Below are 19602 nucleotides of genomic sequence, written 5' to 3' on the forward strand. Positions count from 1 at the left end.
CAGGTCTGAGAATAAATTTGCATAACATTTAGTTTCCTTTGTTAATAGAATCTGAGCTTTTGGAGTACAGTCAGCTCCGGATAGGAAGGGCAGCAGTGTTCCCTCTAACAGGGGTTCCCAGATGTTGTTAACGACAACTCCCATAATGTCCAAACAAAAGCCACTGCCACTGGGGATTCTGGGAGTTGTAGTCAACAACATCTGGGAATCCCTGTTAAAGGGAACACTGAAGGGCAGGTTGAACTTCTGCACTTGTTCCAGGTAGTTTAGATTTAAGCACTTTAAAATAAATTCTGTGATGCAGATGCTAACCCTAACCCTTGAGATTGTTTTAATGAAAGGTGGTATGAAAATTTAACAATAAATAAAATATAAAATAAAAATAAGTGAAGCAGGACACACATACCCCCAATGGTAACAGTTGCCTATTCTAAAATAAACCCTAACCTGACAATGGATGGAGGCATATCAGAAGTTTTACAGTGGGCTGTGAGTGTCCTGGAAGCACAGTCCCAATAGCATAAGGGAAATCAAGCCACCCAAATGTGTTGAAGAGATGGCTCTCTTCACCCAACTCTCTAAGCCGCAAGCAACTCATCAGACATGCATCCCTTCTTTCCTTGTGTTGGTTCTACAGCTTCAGAAAGCTTCCCCTCAGCTTTTCCTATCATTCCTCATCTCCAAAGCCGTCTTGCAGAGTCAACTCAATCCTTGGGCCGAGGGTGAAGGGAAGGAGCTGAAGGGAACAGAGAGAACAGATGAGGTTTATTGCTTTAATAAGCAAGAGTTGTTGACCCCTTGGAAGAGTGGGAAGGAATAGTGCCTGGGTTTGGGAAAGTCCTTTCTCGGATTGAGTTATTTCAAAGTGAACACAATCAACACAATTGAAGTGTGGTGAAAGTGATTTAAAAGTGTTTTCTGCTGCCCTCAAAACACATGTGGATTCATATGTTGAGAAGTGAGCTCTAGAAAAATGGTTTCGTAAATTTCCAGTATTTCTAAGAAAAATCAGTTGTGGTAGGCACCTATTGGTTAGCACCTATGCGGTCACCAACATTTTTTTTTTACTCTCTCTCCCTCTCTCTCTCTCTTCCCTGGAGCAATTCTGTTACTTTTAAAAGTGTTAGTGATCCCCCCGCCCCTATAAGTGAAGGACAGACGTAACAAATCAATGTACTTCAGATGGATAACCAACCCAAAGTACAAGGGGAAGAACAAGACTGAGAAATAAGTCCGCATTCAACTTGCACAACGTATGTAAGATAAGCTGGAAAGCTTCACATAGTCAGTGGGTGAAGAATCAACTGTAAATGCAGTTACGAATCAATATGTTTGACTATATCCTTGGTTACCTTTTCAAGGGTGTCACTAAGGTTGTTCCCATGACCATTTATCCCAGGCTCGGGGAGGGCGTGGGAGCAGGGAGGCAGAAGCATTCTTTCATTCCCCCACACAACCGACCATTGATGCTCCTCTCCCGACCAACACTACAGTGAGCAGTGTGGCAAGAGAGGAGCCGGGAGAAGGATGCCCGGCCTCCAAAAAGCCCACAATGTCTAGAGGCTGGGACACTCTTTTCCCTGGCCTCTATAGTAGGAAAGGCTGCCGGCAGCCCGTGTTGTCACATGACCGAGGAGTAGAATAAGAGGGTGCATGTGCACCCTCTTACCTCACTTTTAGCCCCAGTAAAAAACCCAGGCTATCTAGTGGGACAGTGTCAGGACCGGGACCGATCCCAGTGCTCCACATGAGCAGCCCTACCTGGGTAGGGCTATGCAAGCCCGGGTATGGCTGCTCGTGTGAACAATGGCACTGTCTGTCAAATCCTGTTTTGACTTCAAGTTTCCAGTCCTTAATTTGAGATTCTATGAGGTGATTCTCACGATCCAGCGAAATCGGGCTAAGGGAGCCTAGCCCGATTTCGCCCGCGTGTGAGAACCACCAGGCTCACAGTCGAGCCCGGTCTCACCAAAGTGGGTAACCCGCTAAAGTTACCCTCCCCTAAGCCCAGGTTAGCGGAGCAAGCACTCCACTAACCTTTCGGATTGTATGTTGCTGCTGCACAGCTCCGTGGCAACTCACAAGTAGACCCCTGACCGGGAGGCTAAAAAGCAGTCTCCTAGCTCGGGAGTCTCTTCAGCATGCCCTGCGCACTTGTGAAGGGCATGCTGGAACTTCTGGGGGCCGTGTGGCCCCTGATCCCTGCAGCCCCCACCGGCTCCGTGATGGAGCCGACAGTCGTGTGGGCGGTCAATCCGGCCGCCCAGGGCTCTGTGGGCGCTCGTCTGCGGGGAGAGTGGGCTAAGCCCACTCTCCCCGCTTAACCTGATCGTGGGAACCGCCTCTTTGCTTTTTTATCTCAGATGCTTTTTTATCTCACACAAATTAACTTTAATTTTAAAAAACACAACAACATATCTGGGTGTGTTGGATCGGTTTTGGAAGGCATCAGTTTGTGTCCAGATGGCAATATTAACACCTTGCAAAACATGTTTTTTTAATTAATTATGCTGAAATAATTGATTCATGAGGACTGCTCTGATTCACTAAGATCACAGAACAAATCAGCTTATACTGGCATTGTCATAACCCCGTCATTTTTCTGTATTTTCTCATTTCACTTCTCATTAACTTAAATGCTTTAAGTCTCTGGCTATATTTATACAAACCATTTTTCACAGGGAAACCCACTATGAGGTGAGAAGTCCCTGTTCTCCCTTTTCTGTGATTACTGCCTGCTTAGAAACATGCTCCGTTGCAGTGAAGTTGTGTATCGTACAACCACAGAATTCTTTCTATTCACCAATGTAGCCATGTACATTTTCCATGGGTGTACCTTTATTTCGCCACATGGGGGCACATTTTAAGAGAACAAGTAGCCACTGAAGAATCTGAAGATTTTGAACTATGTGCTGATGCTTTAAAATAAATCAATAAAAACACATATTAGAATGTTCTTAAGACACTCAGGATTATGTGGCAGGAAGAAGGGTCTTTTGAGAGGGTGGATAGTAGTCATAGGGTGCTTGCACTGAATTGTGTTGCACCAATTGAAATTCTGACTTTAGATTGCCTTGTTTCTGAGTCTTCAAAGGTAATCTTAAAATTGTTATTTTAAGATTAATATGCAATTAAAGATCTTCTTAGCCAGCCATCCGGCTTTTAACTGATTGTATACTGACTGCACAGGTGGTCACTCAAAAAGCATCCATTACAAGCAAGCAACCTCCTGTCTACACTGCAGTACCTTAATACAGATTATTTAATTCAAATCTCGAAGAAAGGGGACAGGTCTCCTTAAATAAGTAAACGCACACAGACACACATACTTCTGTCTGCAGCTTTAAAAATCATCTCTCTCTGAGTTAAAATTTAAACCGCTGAATCAGCTATTTTGTTGTCTAACTGATGTGTGCAAAATTTCAAGAGGGTTAGATAGCCTGGATGGTTTTATGAGCCATAGAATGTTTAGGGCTTGTAATGGTGGGATACTTTTTCCTATTTCTCACCATAACTATATAGGAATTACTGAGCCTCAACACCTGATCATTTGGGGGCTAGGCAGAAGCCTAATCCAGGCTAGCGTACTGGCGGGTCACACAAGCAGAGCCTCCATCATTTTCTGCAAACCTCGCACACAGACAATTGCAGCAGTGTCCAGCATGGCACACAGACGTCCACCCAGGAACCAGGAGAAGCTTCCAACTATGCCCCACATTGCCAGGAGAAAGGGAAAACCTCAGCACATCACAACCGTGATGTGATTGGCCGTGTGGGGGCAGGAGGTGGGCAAATCCCATTCATGCCGGTACAAGCCGGTGACCACAGAGAGGGCTGTGCAGAGTGACATGTTCCCTGCTCCTGTTCCCGGAGGCTGCAGTCCTCTCTGGAAAACATGGTGGGTGGCTGCTGAAACCTCAAGATGGTGTGGGAAGCGGACCAAATTACCAAAACCAGGTTCCAGTAAATCTTCTGCGCAATAACCTGGGTTAAGACCCAGATTTATATTTAGGGTTAGAGGCCTTTGGCTAGCCTGGAACTTACCGTACATGACCAACTAACCCAGGTTAGTCTGCCACAAACCTGGTTAGTGTCACCATGTGTCAGGATTCACTGAGCCTTAGGCAAGCAGTATTTTCTGAGCCCTTGCTCCATCATAGCGAGTAACAGTATATTGGAAGAAGTGGATTATCTATTCTGCACCCTTTTCAAACTGGCTTTCAGGCAGGCTATGGGGTTGAGACGGCCTTGGTCAGCCAGTTGGATGATCTCCAATATTGACAGGGGGAGTGTGACTGTCGATCCTAACTTCCCTAAATGCCTGCCTGGAGGTGGTAATGGGCTGGATGAGGGAGAACAAACTGAGGCTGAATCTAACCAAGATGGAGGTACTCATTGTGGGAGGTTGAGACTTAGGAAGTGGTTTAGATCTGTCTGTTCTGGATGGAGTCACACTTCCCCAGAAAGAGCTACATAGTCTGGGAGTACTTCTGGACCCAAACCTCTCCCTGATTTCTCAGGTTGAGGCAGTGACCAGGAGTGCTTTCTATCAGTTTTGGCTGATCCTCCAGGTACGTCCATTTCTCGACAAAAATGACCTTAAAACAGTGGTGCACATGCTGGTAACATCCAGGCTTGACTACTGCAATGAACTCTATGTTGGGCTGCCTTTGTATGCAGTTCAGAAACTGCAGTTAGTACGGAATGCAATAGCACTGTGCTGGTCTGTGACTGTAATAAAGGTTGTTGTTGAATGCAACAGTCTGGTTGGTCTCCGGGGTTGCCCAAAGAGATCATATTACACCCACTGTAAAAGAACTACATTGGCTGCCAAGAAGTTTCCAGGAGAAATACAAAGTGCTGGTTATTACCTATAAAGCCCTAAATGGCTTGGTTCTGAAGTATTTAAGAGAATGCCTTCTTCTTCATCAACCCCACCGCCTGTTAGGGACACTGCTGCCCCGATGGAGACTTCCTAAATGGAGCACCGGTGGGGGAAACGTGGGGGGTGGGGGAGGAGGGTGGGGACTCACTTAAGAAGGACCTAAAAACGTACCTATTTAGTTGGGTTTTTAGTTTATAGTTTTAAAGTTTCATTTTTAGAGTTTTTATTGTATTTTAAACTGTTTTAATTATGTTCATGTTTTAATGGTTTTATATTGTGAACCGCCCAGGAGCTTTTTTGTATGGGACGGTATATAAATGTACTAAATAAATAAATATAAATAAATAGTGCTGTGCAGCTTACAAGGTGGCTGTAATGATTCCTGGCATAATGCATTGTGAAGCATGTTGAACACTTGAAACATGCTGTTTAAATGTTAAGAATTAATGAGTAATTGTTTACATAATTAGATTAGCAGACAACTAGATTAGCCTCGAGTAGGCTCAAGACAGATTTCAATTTGCATTAAGAAACAAAAGGGACAAAGAAACAAAAATGGCTGCCCTTTAAGGTTTTTGAAAATATAAAATCTAGCTGCTAACATAGTTCAATGGAAATTGGAGGAGCTCTCAACTTATTTTCCATTACAAACGTTCAATACAAATATTTGCAACTCATTACATAGACAGGCCTACATACGGTGCAGCACACCGTCAGTCTGAGAGAGAAGTGAACGTGCGGCTTCTGGGGCCCTCTGCAGCCAGCCTGTGCTGCTTCTGAAGGATGAGCTGCTCCAGGCCTTCCAATAATGCGTCATTACAGTTGTGATGATTCTACTCCCACTGAAGTATTCACAACTGCAATGATGCATTCCTTAGTGGGCACAGAACAGCCCCACCTTTGGAAGCAGTATGAGCAGGCAGCAGCGTGCCTCTGAAGTGCAGCATCTGTGCCCCTCTTGGACTGGTGGTGTGTGGCCTCAGGAGAAGTTTCCCACCATGCCCCACATGGCCTGTAAGTTTTTCACATGGGGCTTTTATAGCCCTTGAACTCACATCTCCTCTAGAATGGAGAGGGTGCATTCACATACTGGCCAAATTTACCCCCAAATCCCTGCAAGTTATCGGGGACCAATTCACACACAATTTGGGTTTTTGTTGTGGTACAAAAAAAGTTGTGGTAAAGTTGCCGTCTGAAAAAGCACCTGGTGATGATGCCGACTTCTTGGAATGCCCTCTCTGTGGAAGTCAAGATGGGCCACTATATATTATATGCCTTTCAGCTCTAGGCAAAAATGTGGCTGTTCAGAAATGCTTTCGATGCTGTTTGAGTCTCTTTGTAAGTTTTTCTGATGCTTCTAGGAGGAAACTGCTGGGTTTTGCCCTTGAATTCGCATCTCCTCCAGAATGGAGGAGGTGGATTTACATATTGGCCAAATTTACCCCCAGATCCCTGCGAGTTATCCGGGACTAATTCACACACAATTTGGGTTTTTCACTGCACGTTAGAGGGTAGCCCGATAGATATCTGGGGTAAACAAAATCCACTATTTGTGTCGTTTTCGGGGGACAACTTCGAGTTTGCGGTACAGCCTCCCTGTAAACTCACGGTAAAGCCTGCTGTGTGTAGAAGTCCCAGGAGAAGGGGGAAACCTCAGCACGTCACAGCCATGATTGGAGTAGCTGTGTAGGAGCAGAAGGGGGGGGGGGCAAATCCCATTCATGCCAGTACAAGCTGGTAACCATAGAGAAGGCTGTGCACAGTATGTGGGCCACAGTCACAAAGTGTTTTAAAACTTCATCAGTTTATTCCCCCTGGCTTATTTTTTCACCTAATCTGTAAAGCAGGCAATACTTTGACCTCTTGTTATTAATTTGCTCCAAATATTCCTTTAAAAAGTATTCTAAAAGAACTACTTCTACAAAAGAAGTAGGTAGCTGCTGTGATCCATTACAGACATTGTTTTTGCTTATCCATGCCCAGTCCAGAAGATATGCTTCCTTTCTCTTGAGAGTATGTGTTTTAATCATGGATTGGCAGACCATGGCCACTAGGTGGCACTGCAAAATTGCACCTTGGGGAAGTGCACCATCTGGACTGAGTGTGGATAAGTGATTCAACTTCCAATTTTCAAATGGAGTATTTCTCCATCTGGAAGTATCCTTTATTGGGACCAACTGAAATGTCACAAAGTATTATGCCAGCATGCAAGTTCTCTGTAACTTTTCTTCAAGATACCTAATTGGGCAAAGAGGCACCTTTTAAAGTACTTTTAAGTACTCAGCGGCTGTTGCTGGTGTCTCCTTTATGTCTATTTAGACTGTATGCCCCTTTGGGATTAGGAATTGTTTTCTCATTCTTTTTAGCATTCCTTTTGCTGGGTAAGCTGCTTGGTGAATTTATGTTGAAAGGCAGTATACACATATTCTTAATAAGCAAAATAGTGGGGTGTGGGAGCAGATGGTGAACATGATGTGACATCTTGGGGTCTGCAGTTTGTTAATTAGACTCTGCTAATTGTTAATTAGACTCTGCTAAGTGCAGAGCAGTACTTTGTTTTCATCATGTCCCTCCTCCCATCCCCACCACATTTCGCTTAATAGCTACCTTAATGAAGAATTCATTCATTCATTCATTCAATTTCTATACCACCCATCCAAAAAATGGCTCAGGGCGGTTTACACAGAGAAATAATAAATAAATAAGATTTTTATCTTATCCTGTCCCCAAAGGGCTCACAATCTAAAAAGAAACATAGTTTAGACACCAGCAACAGTCACTGGAGGTACTGTGCTGGGGTTGGATAGGGCCAGTTACTCTCCCCCTGCTAAATAAAGAGAATCACCACGTTAAAAGGTGCCTCTTTGCCCAGTTAGCAGGGGTGGAATTCTGGAGAATGTTTTGAAAACAGTTTCAATCCTGCACGAGGGTAGAGGAAGAACGTGTGCTGCTGATGGTCTGGGTGCTAGTCAATAAGCACTCTGCAAAGTAGGGTAGACAACTATGTTGTTGAACTACAACTCCCATAATCCCCAATCCTCTATAATAAAAGCCTTGGGTATGCACCCATGTCTCTGCACCTGTGTCTTCCTCGGCCGTTCTGGGCATGCGCAGAGCGCATGCCCAGAACGTCCGAGGAAGATACGGCCGCAGGCACCAGGCGGCCATGTTGAGGAGAGCGGCGGGCCGAAAACGGCCTACGGGGAGGGCAGAGGCGGCAGCGGCGGGTCCAGCCCGGCCACAGAGAGAAGAGAGGCGGCAGCAGTGGGTATGGCCGGCTGGCCGAAAAGAACAGGGGTGGCGGCGGCGGGTCTGGCCCGGCCGCAAGGAGAGCAGAGGCGGCGGGGCCAGCTTCTCTGCAGTTCCTTGAGGCTTCTCCGCAAGCTCGGCCCCAGGGCGACGGCGCGGCTGCTGCATCCCGCCCCAACCCATGGCCGGTGTGTGGGGCATGCCTGGGCAGGAGCAGTGAGGGAAAGTCCCCAGAGGAGAAGCCGCAGCAGCTGCTGCCGCCGACAGAATGGGTACGGTGCTGTTGCTGTCGCCTGGTGCGCCGGAGAAAAGCGGCATCGGCGGTGTCCTGCCACCTCCTCCTCTCTAACTGTCACTGCCCAGGCTGCGGCCTGTGGCATTGGCAAGGCCTGAGAAGGGAACGCGGGCGGCTTCCGACGGGGTCTGCTCTGTGCTGCGAGCTGGGGACTCCCCCTCGCCGTCGTCTGCGGGTGGGAAAGAAGCGGCTAGGCCACGGCTCTGAGGCAGGCTCCGCTGGAGGAACTGTCCCCTTTAGGGACTGCGACCCTTTTCCTGTTAGGGAACCGCTCTGGGGTGAGGAGTCCGCCTTTAAGACCCTCTGGTGGGTGTGGGTAGGAGCAGCATCCCTGGCTCCCGTTCCAGGTCCCTCCTTCCGGGCTGGCTTAATTTAGTGCCCCCACCCCATATGTACTAGATGGTGCGCTTCCGTTGAAAGAGGAGTGGGGCTGGGGGAGTGGGAGGGGCAAGAGGGAGTGGGGGAGGGGCAGGGGCAGGGGGAGGGTCAAGAGGGAGTGGGCCAGGGGGGAGGGGAAAGGGCAGGGCAAGAGGGAGTGGGGCAGGGGGGAGGGGGAAGGGCAAGAGAGTGGGGTGGGAGGGAGGGGAAGAGAGACAAGAGTGTGGGGCAGAAGGGAGGGAGGGAGAGAGAGCGGGGCAGTACTCTCAGAAAAGGAAATACAGATCTGACAAACGTATCTACACAACCCTACTAGTGCCCGTTATTTTAACGGGCTTAAAATTACTAGTCTTAACATATTATGGCTAGGGATGGTGGGAGTTCTAGTGCAACAACATATGGGGAACCAAGGTTGCCTACCCATGCTGTAAGGCAGGGCTGCTCAACTTCAGTCGTCCTGCAGCTGTTGGCCTACAATTCCCATAATCCCTGGCTATTGACTACTGTGGCTGGAGATTATGGGAGTTGTAGTTCAAAAACAGCTAGGCCTAAGTTTAGCAGGCCTGCTGTAAGGCTTGTTTTTCCCTAGTGCATACTGAACTACACCACAAATATGCAGAACTATTTCCCCCACCCACCCCTGGGCTGCTTCCAAGTTTCATCCACAGATTTTAACTGTTACGCCTGTGTTCAGCCTTACAAATTAGAATGTCACATGGAGGCCATTCTAAGTTATTCTAGAGGAGCTGGTTACCATGTTGTGAGCTGTGAGTGAGCAGCCCCTTCCCACAGGGACCTGTGCTGTAGTTTCTGCTTTCCCAGTTGGCTGGTTTCCTTAAACCAGAATATTGCAAATGAAAGCTTCTTGGTGTTGGGTACAATCCAGCCATATTTAAGCAGACGGAATCCCCTTTGGATATTTCAGTGAGGGAGAAATGTGCATGAGCTGAACACTCCTATTGAAATCAAAAGGGGTTTAAAAATGTTCACCATTGGCTGTGTCCATTAGCAGTTGGGTGGGCAGAACTGGCTCACATTTCTAGCAGTGCTGAGCACTCTTTCAAAAGGCACAAATAGCCCAGTTCACACAAACATTTGAATCTCGGTTGAATGTGGGTTACCAACATGAGTGTGATTGTGTGTACGCACACCAAGGTGGTTATGGTTGTAGATAAATCTGAGATTCCCAGCTTGACATGGGTTCACAAAATCACACTACTGTTGATAACCCAGAGTAACCTAGATTTAAATGACTGTATGAACCAGGCCATAGTTTTGTTTTGTTTTCAAGTTTGAAGACTACTCTGGGAAGAGGAGAAGCAGAACTGAGAAGGTAGCACATTTTTCTTCAAACAAACAAAACAGGAGGAGGGGGAGATTTTAAGGGGCTGATATCTCTTTAGGGGATAAGTCCCTGTGTATGTGAGTTTGTGTCTATGTTTGTTGGTTGGTTGGTTTGACCAGGGCTTGTTTTGGTGGTTGTGTGACTTTCAGTTTTAGTTTATCTTTTGCATGGAGAAAGAAAGTGTGAGGAGCTAACTAGATTTGACGTGAATTACACCTGGTGGGAGGGGCCACACTCATGTTGAGCCCGGCTGCCTCAGTTTGAAGCCTATACTCTACATAAGAGGTAGCGAGATTAGCAACCAGATATTAGTGAACAGGAATTAGCAAACAGGTATCAAAGGAGTTTTGCATGAAGTTTAGTGGCGAAGTGTGTGGGAGAGTATAAAAGGAGCCCCTCTTGTTCACACAGAGCTCAGAGTATGACTCCCTCTTATATTCTCAGGAAAGAAATTTTAAACTGTTGAATAGCTGACAACTTCAACTAAAATTTAACTTTCAAACAAAAGCTCGAAATACTCTAAACAGCCAACAAAATCAGTCATAAAGGTAGAAAGCCAGCAACGGGTATGTGTGTGTGTGTGTGTATGTGTTGGTGGACTTCCAGTGTATTGCACAGTGTTGCATATATGACTATCTGGTTGATGGGCAGAGATTGTGGGTGTCTGTTCAGTGCAAGAAACTCTTGGTTCTCAGGGAACAAGTTTTCCCTCATAGCCAAGGTGGCTGATCTGAAGGAACTCAGAGGGAGAGAGATGGATGAGGCCTTCAGGGAAGTGATAGAGGCATCCCACTCCCAGGCAGATGGCTCCTCTGCTGTCATGGAGAATGGAGGACTCAAGGAAGGACATCATTCCAAGGATGAAGGAAACACTCCCACAGAAGAGACCCCTTCTGTGGATTATAAGTCCATATTCTCTCACACAGGATACTCCTCCAGGTAGTGGGGGCCTTCCGGTAGTGGGTGATTTGATCATTAGGGGCACGGAGAGATGCATCTGTCACCCATGTGTAGATCGCATGGTGACTTGCCTGCCTGGTGCAAAGGTTGCAGATGTCACATGGCAGCTAGATGGACCGTTGAGTCAGCATGTCAGCACTAACAATGTTGGGAAATGTAATCGGTAGGTCCTGAAAGCAAAATGGAGGCTGCTAGGTAGCATATTGAAGTCCAGGACCCCTAATGCTACCTGTCCCATGTGCAGGGCAAACGAGACAGGTGGAGCTGAGGGGTCTAAATGTGTGGATGAGATGCATGCTGGGAAGAAAGGTTTAGATAGGCACTGTGATCCATTTTGGGGCAAGTGAAGCCTGTACAAAAGGGATGGGCTCCACTTGAACCAAGTTGGTACCAGACTGCTGGTGCTTAAAATCATAAAGCTTGCAGAGCAGCTTTGAAACTGATGCTGGGGAATAGCTGACAGGAACTGGGCAGTATCTGGTTTGGCAAATGCTATTCCTTAATGTGTGAGAGTGTCAATGCTTTAGATAAACCAGAAAGGGACAGAGTAGAACCAGGAAAAGAGCACACATAAGGATGTGTTAGCTGGTCAGAAATCAAATGGCCATATGAAAGACAGCATACAGAAGGTAAAGAGAATCAACGTATAGGTGCTTATATGCCAAGCCAAGATGGGCGAGCTGGAGTGCTTGGTTGCTAATTAAAACATAGATATAGTGGGCATAATGGAAACATGGTGGAACATGAGAACAAGTGGGACATGGTTATACCTGGATATAAACTATAGAAGAACAGGGAGGGGTGAACTGGAGGTGGAGTAGCACCGTATATTAAATAAAGGATAGAATCTCATAAGTTGAAAAACCTAGAAAGATCGGAGTCCTCTACAGACACTCTGGGTGAAAATACAAGGCCTGGAAGAAAATGTGTTACTAGGGATGTGCTATCGCCCTCCTAACCAAAATGCGGATAGTGACTGGGAGTTGCAGAAGGAAATCAGGGAGGCGTCAAGGAGAGACAGAGCTGTAATAACGGGTGACTTCAATTACTCACACACAGACTAAGTAAATTCAGTAATTCAAGTAATGACAACGAGGCCAGATTTCTAGATATGCTGAATGACTGTGCCCTGGAACAGTTGGTCATGGAACCAACCAGAGAAAAGACGACCTTGGACTTAATCCTGAGTGGTGCATAGGACCTGGTGCAAGATGTGAATGCCCTGGAATCATAGTGGCCATAGTGTGATCAAATTCAGCAGATATGCAAGGAGAGAATCACCAAGGAAGTTTAACACAGGCACTTTGAACTTCAGAAGATGAAACTACTCTAAAAAGAGGAGTTTGGTGAAAAGAAAACTGAAAGGGAAAACCAAGAGAGTCACTTTGCATGGAGTTTATTTAAAGCCACAATAATAGAAGCCCAGTTAGAATGTATACCAAAAAGGAGGAAAGGTACCACCAAATCCAGAAGGATGCCAGCATGGCTAAAAGGGGGAAATAATTTCTTTAGAAATGGGAAGGCTTGTCCAAATGAAGTGAACAGAAACGAACACAAACTCTGGCAAAATAAATGCATGGAGACAATAAGGGAGGAGAAAAGCAAGTTTGAGGAACATTTAGTTAAAAGCATCAAGGGGAATAAGAAAATTTTATTTAAATACATCCAAAGCAGAAAACCTGCCAGGGAGGCAGTTGGTCTGTTAAGAGTGAAAGGGCTTATTAAGGAGGATATGGAGACTGCAGAGAAGCTAAACGAGTAATGAAATCCCAAACAGATTGTGATGAGCTCCAAAAGGATCTCTCCAAACTGGGGGAGTGGGCATCAAAATGGCACATGTGGTTCAATGTTAGCAAGTGTAAAGTGAAGCATATTGGGGCAACCCCCCCAACTTCACATATTTGCTGATGGGGTCAGAGTTGTTGATGACTGACCAGAAAAGAGCTCTTGGGGTCGTGGTAGACAGCTTGTTGAAAATGTTGACACAGTGTGCAGTAGCTGTGGAAGAGGCCAATTCGATGTTAGGAATTATTAGGAAGGGGATTGAGAATAAAACTGCTAATATGATAATGCCCTCGAGTACTGTGTACTGTTCTGATCACCATACCTCCAAAAGGACATAGAATTGCAGAAGGTGCAGAAGAGGGCAACCAAGATGATCAGGGGCTTAAGAGCACCTTGCTTACAAGGTAAGGTTACAACTCCAGGGCTTTTTAGTTTAGAAAAGAGGCGACTATGAAGAGACACGATAGAAGTCTATAAAATTATGCATGGTGTGGAGAGACATTTTTCTTCCTCTCGCATAACACCAGAACCAGGGGTCATCCCATGAAATTGACTGCCAAGAAATTTAGGACCAGCAAAAGGAAGTACTTTTGCACATAATGTATACTTTACCAAAAAAATTGAGATTAAATTTTTAATTGGATTATTGCAATTAGTAGGAAAAAAAACCCCACACAAATAAAAACTCACTATGCAGAAGATTTAATGAAAAGAAAATATATCTCTATAATCCCAGTGTGTTTCAAGCCCAAAGCTCTTTATCAGGGAATAAAACTAGGAATGTCCTGAGTTCATAGACAAAGGAGTTTTAGAGCATTCATTAAGCCAATTTTCCATATCTAGAGCTATCTTACTTGTAAACTCAAAAGGTATACTTTGTTTTCATTAAATCTTCTCTGGCACCTCACGAGTCTCCATTTTTGTTCTGTCTGCTTTGTGGTACTGCCCTGTGCTTTTGTACCACTTTCTTTTAGAAACAAACAACTGAACCACAAGGACTAGAAACTTGGGTTTGTTCATTCCATTCTATGAACTAGCCCAGACTACTCTTAAATTTACTTTAAGCTTTATGCAAACATTAATGCTAATAATACTCAGGTCTTCCTGTCGATAACGTGCGGAGGAGGCAAGTAAGCCTTTCTGGGGCCAGTAACGAAGTGTGGCTAAAGATGCACAGCACCTTTCGTGCGAAACGTTACTTGGGTAGTGTAGAGCAGTAATTGGCAAATCCCTCCAAGCAACGCCAGCTGTTACCAGTCGCAGCCAGGTTGCCTTCTCGCGCGCTTTCCCTCCTTGCCGCAATTTATCTTCCGTTTGCTTTGCAGAGGGCCAGTCTCCAAGGCAAGCTAGTTTTGGGTGAGCGCGGTCGTGATTGATTAGCCTCTGGAGAACGCAGCTACGCACGCCCCCCTCCCCTCCCTGCCCCCGCAGTCTCCTATCTTGTAATTGGGTGCGTTTTTGTGAATGTAACGGGGCAGGAGAGGTCTTCCTGCCATTCAAGTGAGGGGAGGGATTGACCTTGTCTAGCCCAATGGAAGGGCAACCCAGCTCAACAGCTGGCGCCAGCTAAGGGGTCGTTTTTGCCAGCCGCCGAACGCTGCTTGGATGGAGCAGAGGGAGGGAGGCTGCCTGCTGTGGGAGAAAATAAACCAATAAACCAGCACCCATAGCGTGCTGCTGTGTACCTGGAGGGAGGAGGCATTGCGGGCCTTCTCGCGATTGGTCGAAGAAGTGTGTGCGCGCAGGCTAAAAAGCATCCGCCGACCACCAGACCTGACATCTGATTCCTTCCCCCGCCACTCTTGCAGGGAATGGAAAGCATGTTGTGGGGAGGCGCCATCGCAGCAAAATGGAAGCTCAAAACAGCAGTCAGAAGAACAAACACGTGAAATGTTGTGTGTAACCGAATGGCCCAATTGCGTTGGTTGGTATCTGCCCCTGGTTTGGCTTCTATGCATCTGCCTATCTTTGATATTAATCAATGCTGCTTTCATTGATAACCCTTCCTGGCTGCCACTAGAAATGTCATCCTCCCCCAAAAGCCTGAATAAAGAACACCCCTCTTTTCTGTCTCCTGGGTTCTGCCACATTATTGACTTATCATTGCTTACTGTACGTTTAGAATAAGAGGTTAAAATGTTCTGGGGTGATTCTACCCACCCCAGCTTTTCCCATAAACCCACATTATATCTAAATGGGTACTAAATGTCACGTTTCCATTTGCATTGAAAATACCTTCAGTTTTGGTTACTGCATCTTTTTAGACTTAATATCTGATAGTCCAAGTTTATTCAAAAAATACTTAACTCTCTTGAAATACAAGATGACAAGGCTGGTATCCTTTTGAGGCATTGCAAAGATATTTCCCCTTAGGAACATATAACAACTTACAGCTTCAACACTTTCTGCCAATGTAAGATACAAACTGGAAATGAAAGCCTTCTCTTCCATTAAATTTGCCACATAGGAATGGTTGATTATATGGCAACCACCTTGGCCCTATTTTAGTCCTATAATTCTATGAATAAAGTTAGCTGTTACAGGTGGGAATGGAGAAAAACGAAGCAAGTGGTTTCTCGATGGGAAGATTGCAAGAAAGGAAGGGTTAAGAAAACCAGCCAGATTATCTATGCCACCTGTTGGAACTGGTACCTGATGCCACAATGCTGCTATGGGCCTAGTATCCTCTTGGACTGGTGAATAAAGTCATCAGTATGCATCAATAAAAAAATGAATAAGAATGCTGAACAAGAAACAGCAACAAACACCACCCCAACCCAAAAGCCAGATTGTTCTGGGGATTATTCAACAGGTTTCTGTCCATGCCCATGGTCTGACAGGCTGGTGTTTTGTGGGATTAATTTTCCTACAAGTCAAATTAGCTAATTACCATAGTTTAGGATTTTTTTTTTTGGCTCACTCCAGGATTGCCAACTTTCCCCCCAACCCCTGCTCCTTAATCTTTAACAATCAACTTGATCAGCAGGTGAGAACTACCTTTCCACTCATGGCATGGCAGAGGAGTATCTTTAGACTAGAGCAACAGAAAGGAACTGGGTTCCCGCCCTGCCAGTTTTGTGGTTTGCTGTTAAAAGTTTCAAAAGGTTATGGCTCCAAAGGAAAAGGAAAGAAGCTGGGATTTTCCAGACCAGAATCAGGGCAGAACCAGTAGATTTTTCCTGAAAAAGAATGACGCACACACGATTCTGCAGATCAATGAGATGATGATGTCAAGACAGGAGTCCTTTTTGAGATGTGCACTACAAGAAGCAGGCTGGTCTCCTTTGATGCAGGCATTCTCAAACATGAGTTCCTAATTTTGGAGACCATTATGGCTAGGAACAGAGTGTTGGTTCCACTTACCGTGAAAGCTTCTTCTGGTTGCTGCAGCCAGGGGCATCTCATTGGGTTATCCCTTCTAAGGAGCTCCAAGGCAGGACAGAGTTTATTGGTTAGAAAAAGAAGTCCCGCCTACCCGAGCCCGAGGGGGATAACCCCGCCCCAGTTCTTTCTGTCCTAGCAGCTCCAAAGGCAGCTTTTTTCTTCGCTCCTCTTGCTCCTCAGCGTTTTTTCGCTATCCTTTAACCAATTTTCTCTCTTTTTCCCTCACTTCTTCACTTTTTTACCTCTTGCCTTCTGTTTCTCAAAACAAACCAAAAAGAAAAAAGAACCTTTAAAACTTCTTGCAGCTTCTTGCTTTCGCTTTCCACCTCCCCCCCCCCCCGCTTCCCTTCTTCACTCCTCCGTTTATGGAGCAGCTGATTGGAGGCAGAAAGGCAGTTTTGGTCCCCCAGGGGACCGGCTCAGTAAAGCTTCGGTCCGGGCCGTTCCTGACCCTTCCAGGGGTCGCAAGCCTTGCCGCCAACGCCGGACCCCACCAACGGGAAGCTGGAGCGCTCCCCTGCTGAGCAACGCCTAGCCGCTCCGGCCGCTTCAGAGCCTCCGGAACGTGCAGCGGCACAAACAGCAGCAGGAATCTCGGCCGCTCTCTACCCACCCGAACCCTCTGCTGCAGCTGCGTGGGCCACGAATCCGCCTCCCGCGCCCCACGCTGTAGAGCCCTCCGTCCGTCTCCCGCCCACTGGCCGTGAGATGCGCCCGGTTGCGGCAGCCCGCAGGACAGCAGGGATAGAGTCTCCGAAGAGACTGGAGGAGATCTGCTTCAGGAGGCGTCCGGTGGCATATCCCCCACCCACCTCAGCAGAAATCAGAGCGATCTCCCTGCGGGCACAGGAACTCCTCATGGCGGAGAGGGCACACGAAACCGCAAGTACCTGTGGGGCAATGGGGGATGGGGCTTCCTCCAAAGAGGGGACTGGAAAAAGTGTGAAATCTGCTGCTACCTCCCCGAGCCTAGCTTCCGGGGTAGCGGCTGCCAGTCAGAGCCCAGTATGTTCTCTGCCCAGAACTATTCCTCCCGAATGGCAAACCTGGTTTAAAAACGCTATAATTGATACCATACTCCAGGTTAGGCCACCCAAGAGACCTAAATCCAAGAAGTCTAAGCTCAAATCTAGGGACAGGTCAACCAGCCCTGAACCCGTTGACAGCGCATCCATTCCACCTCCGCCTAAAAAAGCTAAGACCAAGACTAAACACTTGGTACCAGTCATTGCCATTCCCCATGATACAGACCCCCACTCTTCTGAGGACTCTGACAAGGAAGGGGAACCCCCGTTGGAACCCCAGCGCCCTGACCCTGACTCAGATACAATCCCAGACAGGGAGGAGGGCGAATGGTCAGATGGGGAGGGGGAGGAACCCACATCCGTGTCTCAACGACTATTTGTGGCAGAGGATTACTCCCCTCTAATGACAAAAATCATTAAGACAATTGGACTACAGGCCAAGCCCACGCAAGAGCAGGAAACAACTAAGGGGGACTTAGTTTTTCCCAGAGCAAAGGCCAAGGATTTCCTACTACCTATGCCTGAACTATTCTCTGACGTGGTGAAAGAAGAATGGCTTCTGCCCGCTCAAAATCGCAGGCCCATGGCCATAGCCAATAAATTCTACTCCTTCCAACAAAAAGTATCTGACATGCTTAAGACGCCCAGTGCCGATGCGCCCATCGTTCAATTGGTGTCCGGTTCCTTGGTGCCAAAGGACGGTGAAACACCACTTAAAGATCTAGGGGATAAGAGCTCGCATTTAAAAGAGTACACGACAACTCAGCCTTGGTGACACGCGCCACCTCGACCGCCTCTATGGCAGCCCGCACCTCCCTGCTATGGGTGGATGAGTTACTTAGTAACCCACCTTCTGATCCAGTCCGCATGCGCAAACAACCCTTAAAAATTCAGAAAGCCCAGGCATTCATGGCGGATGCAACCTTAGATGCCATTCGTTTCTCTGCCAGGATATCCGCAGCCGCAGTGGTGGGCAGGCGACATTTATGGCTAAAAAATTGGCAAGTGGACTCAGGATCTTGAATCAACCTCACCTCAGTACCCTATGACTCTTCTAAACTTTTTGGGGACCCTGCCTTGCAGGACGTGTTAATTGAATACAAAAAAAAAGAAGGCGGTCATGCCGACCTCCACTCCCAAGAGGACTGATAGGCCCGTGCCTCACAAGCCATTTCAATACAGGCAGCCAACTCAGTCCTTTCGAGGCTCCTGGCTATTCAGAGGATCGGACTACAGGTCACAGAGAGGCTTTTGGAACAGACCTCGCCAATCCTTCAGAGGCACGGGGTCATTCAAGAATCCCCCCCCTCTAAGTCCAGACAACCACAGCAATGACGCGAGGCCTACATGGCATGGGGGGCGTTTATCAGCGTTTCTCCATGCATGGGAAGCTTCAACTTCAGAGGAATGGGTCCTAAACATCATCAGGCATGGATACAGGGTAGAGTGCATCTCTCCCCCCTCCTTCAAGTTCCTGCCAATTCCGCAGTCACGGGCATTCGAAAAGCACTTAAGGATGCTCCAGGCCATTCAGCACCTCCTGGAAATCAAGGCCATCGAGCCAGTTCCTCCTCAGGAGGAGGGCGGAGGAGTCTATTCTATTCTGTTTACTGTGCCAAAAAAGGACGGATTCACAAGGGCGGTCCTGGACTTAAAACGATTAAACAAATGGGTTCGCAAGGACCGCTTCCGCATGGAGACCTTAAGGTCCATAGCAGAAGCCCTGCACCGCCACGACTTCCTGACTTCAATAGACCTGAAGGAGGCGTACCTTCACATCCCAATACACCTGGACAGCAGAAGGTATCTACGTTTCAAATACGTGGGCCGGCACTTCCAATATACAGCGCTGCCGTTTGGACTCTCGTCTGCCCCCTGCATCTTCACAAAGGTCCTCGCCCCACTGATGGCACGCCTGCGCATGCAAGGGATCAGGGCCTATGCGTATCTCAACGACTTGCTCCTGCAATCTCGCTCCAGGCCAGAAACCCAGAGGGACCTAGACGCTGTGCTCTCAGCCCTGGATCTCCACGGGTTCACCATCAACTTCGAAAAGAGCCACCTGACTTCATCTCTGCAAATTCGTCATCTGGGGGTCATGATAGACACGGCAGCTGCCACCATCTCGCTGCCCACAGACCGGTGGTTAACCATCCTGTCGGAAGTGAAGCAGGTCTTGTCAGCCGAAAGGACTCCTCTCAACACTCTGGCAAGACTTCTAGGCCTGATGGTGGCCACGATAGAGGCGGTGCCATGGGCTCGCTTCCACCTTCGCCACCTTCAGTGGTTCCTCCTT

The sequence above is a fragment of the Hemicordylus capensis genome, chromosome 6 (assembly GCF_027244095.1).
Source record: "Hemicordylus capensis ecotype Gifberg chromosome 6, rHemCap1.1.pri, whole genome shotgun sequence".
NCBI classification, from domain to species: domain Eukaryota; kingdom Metazoa; phylum Chordata; class Lepidosauria; order Squamata; family Cordylidae; genus Hemicordylus; species Hemicordylus capensis.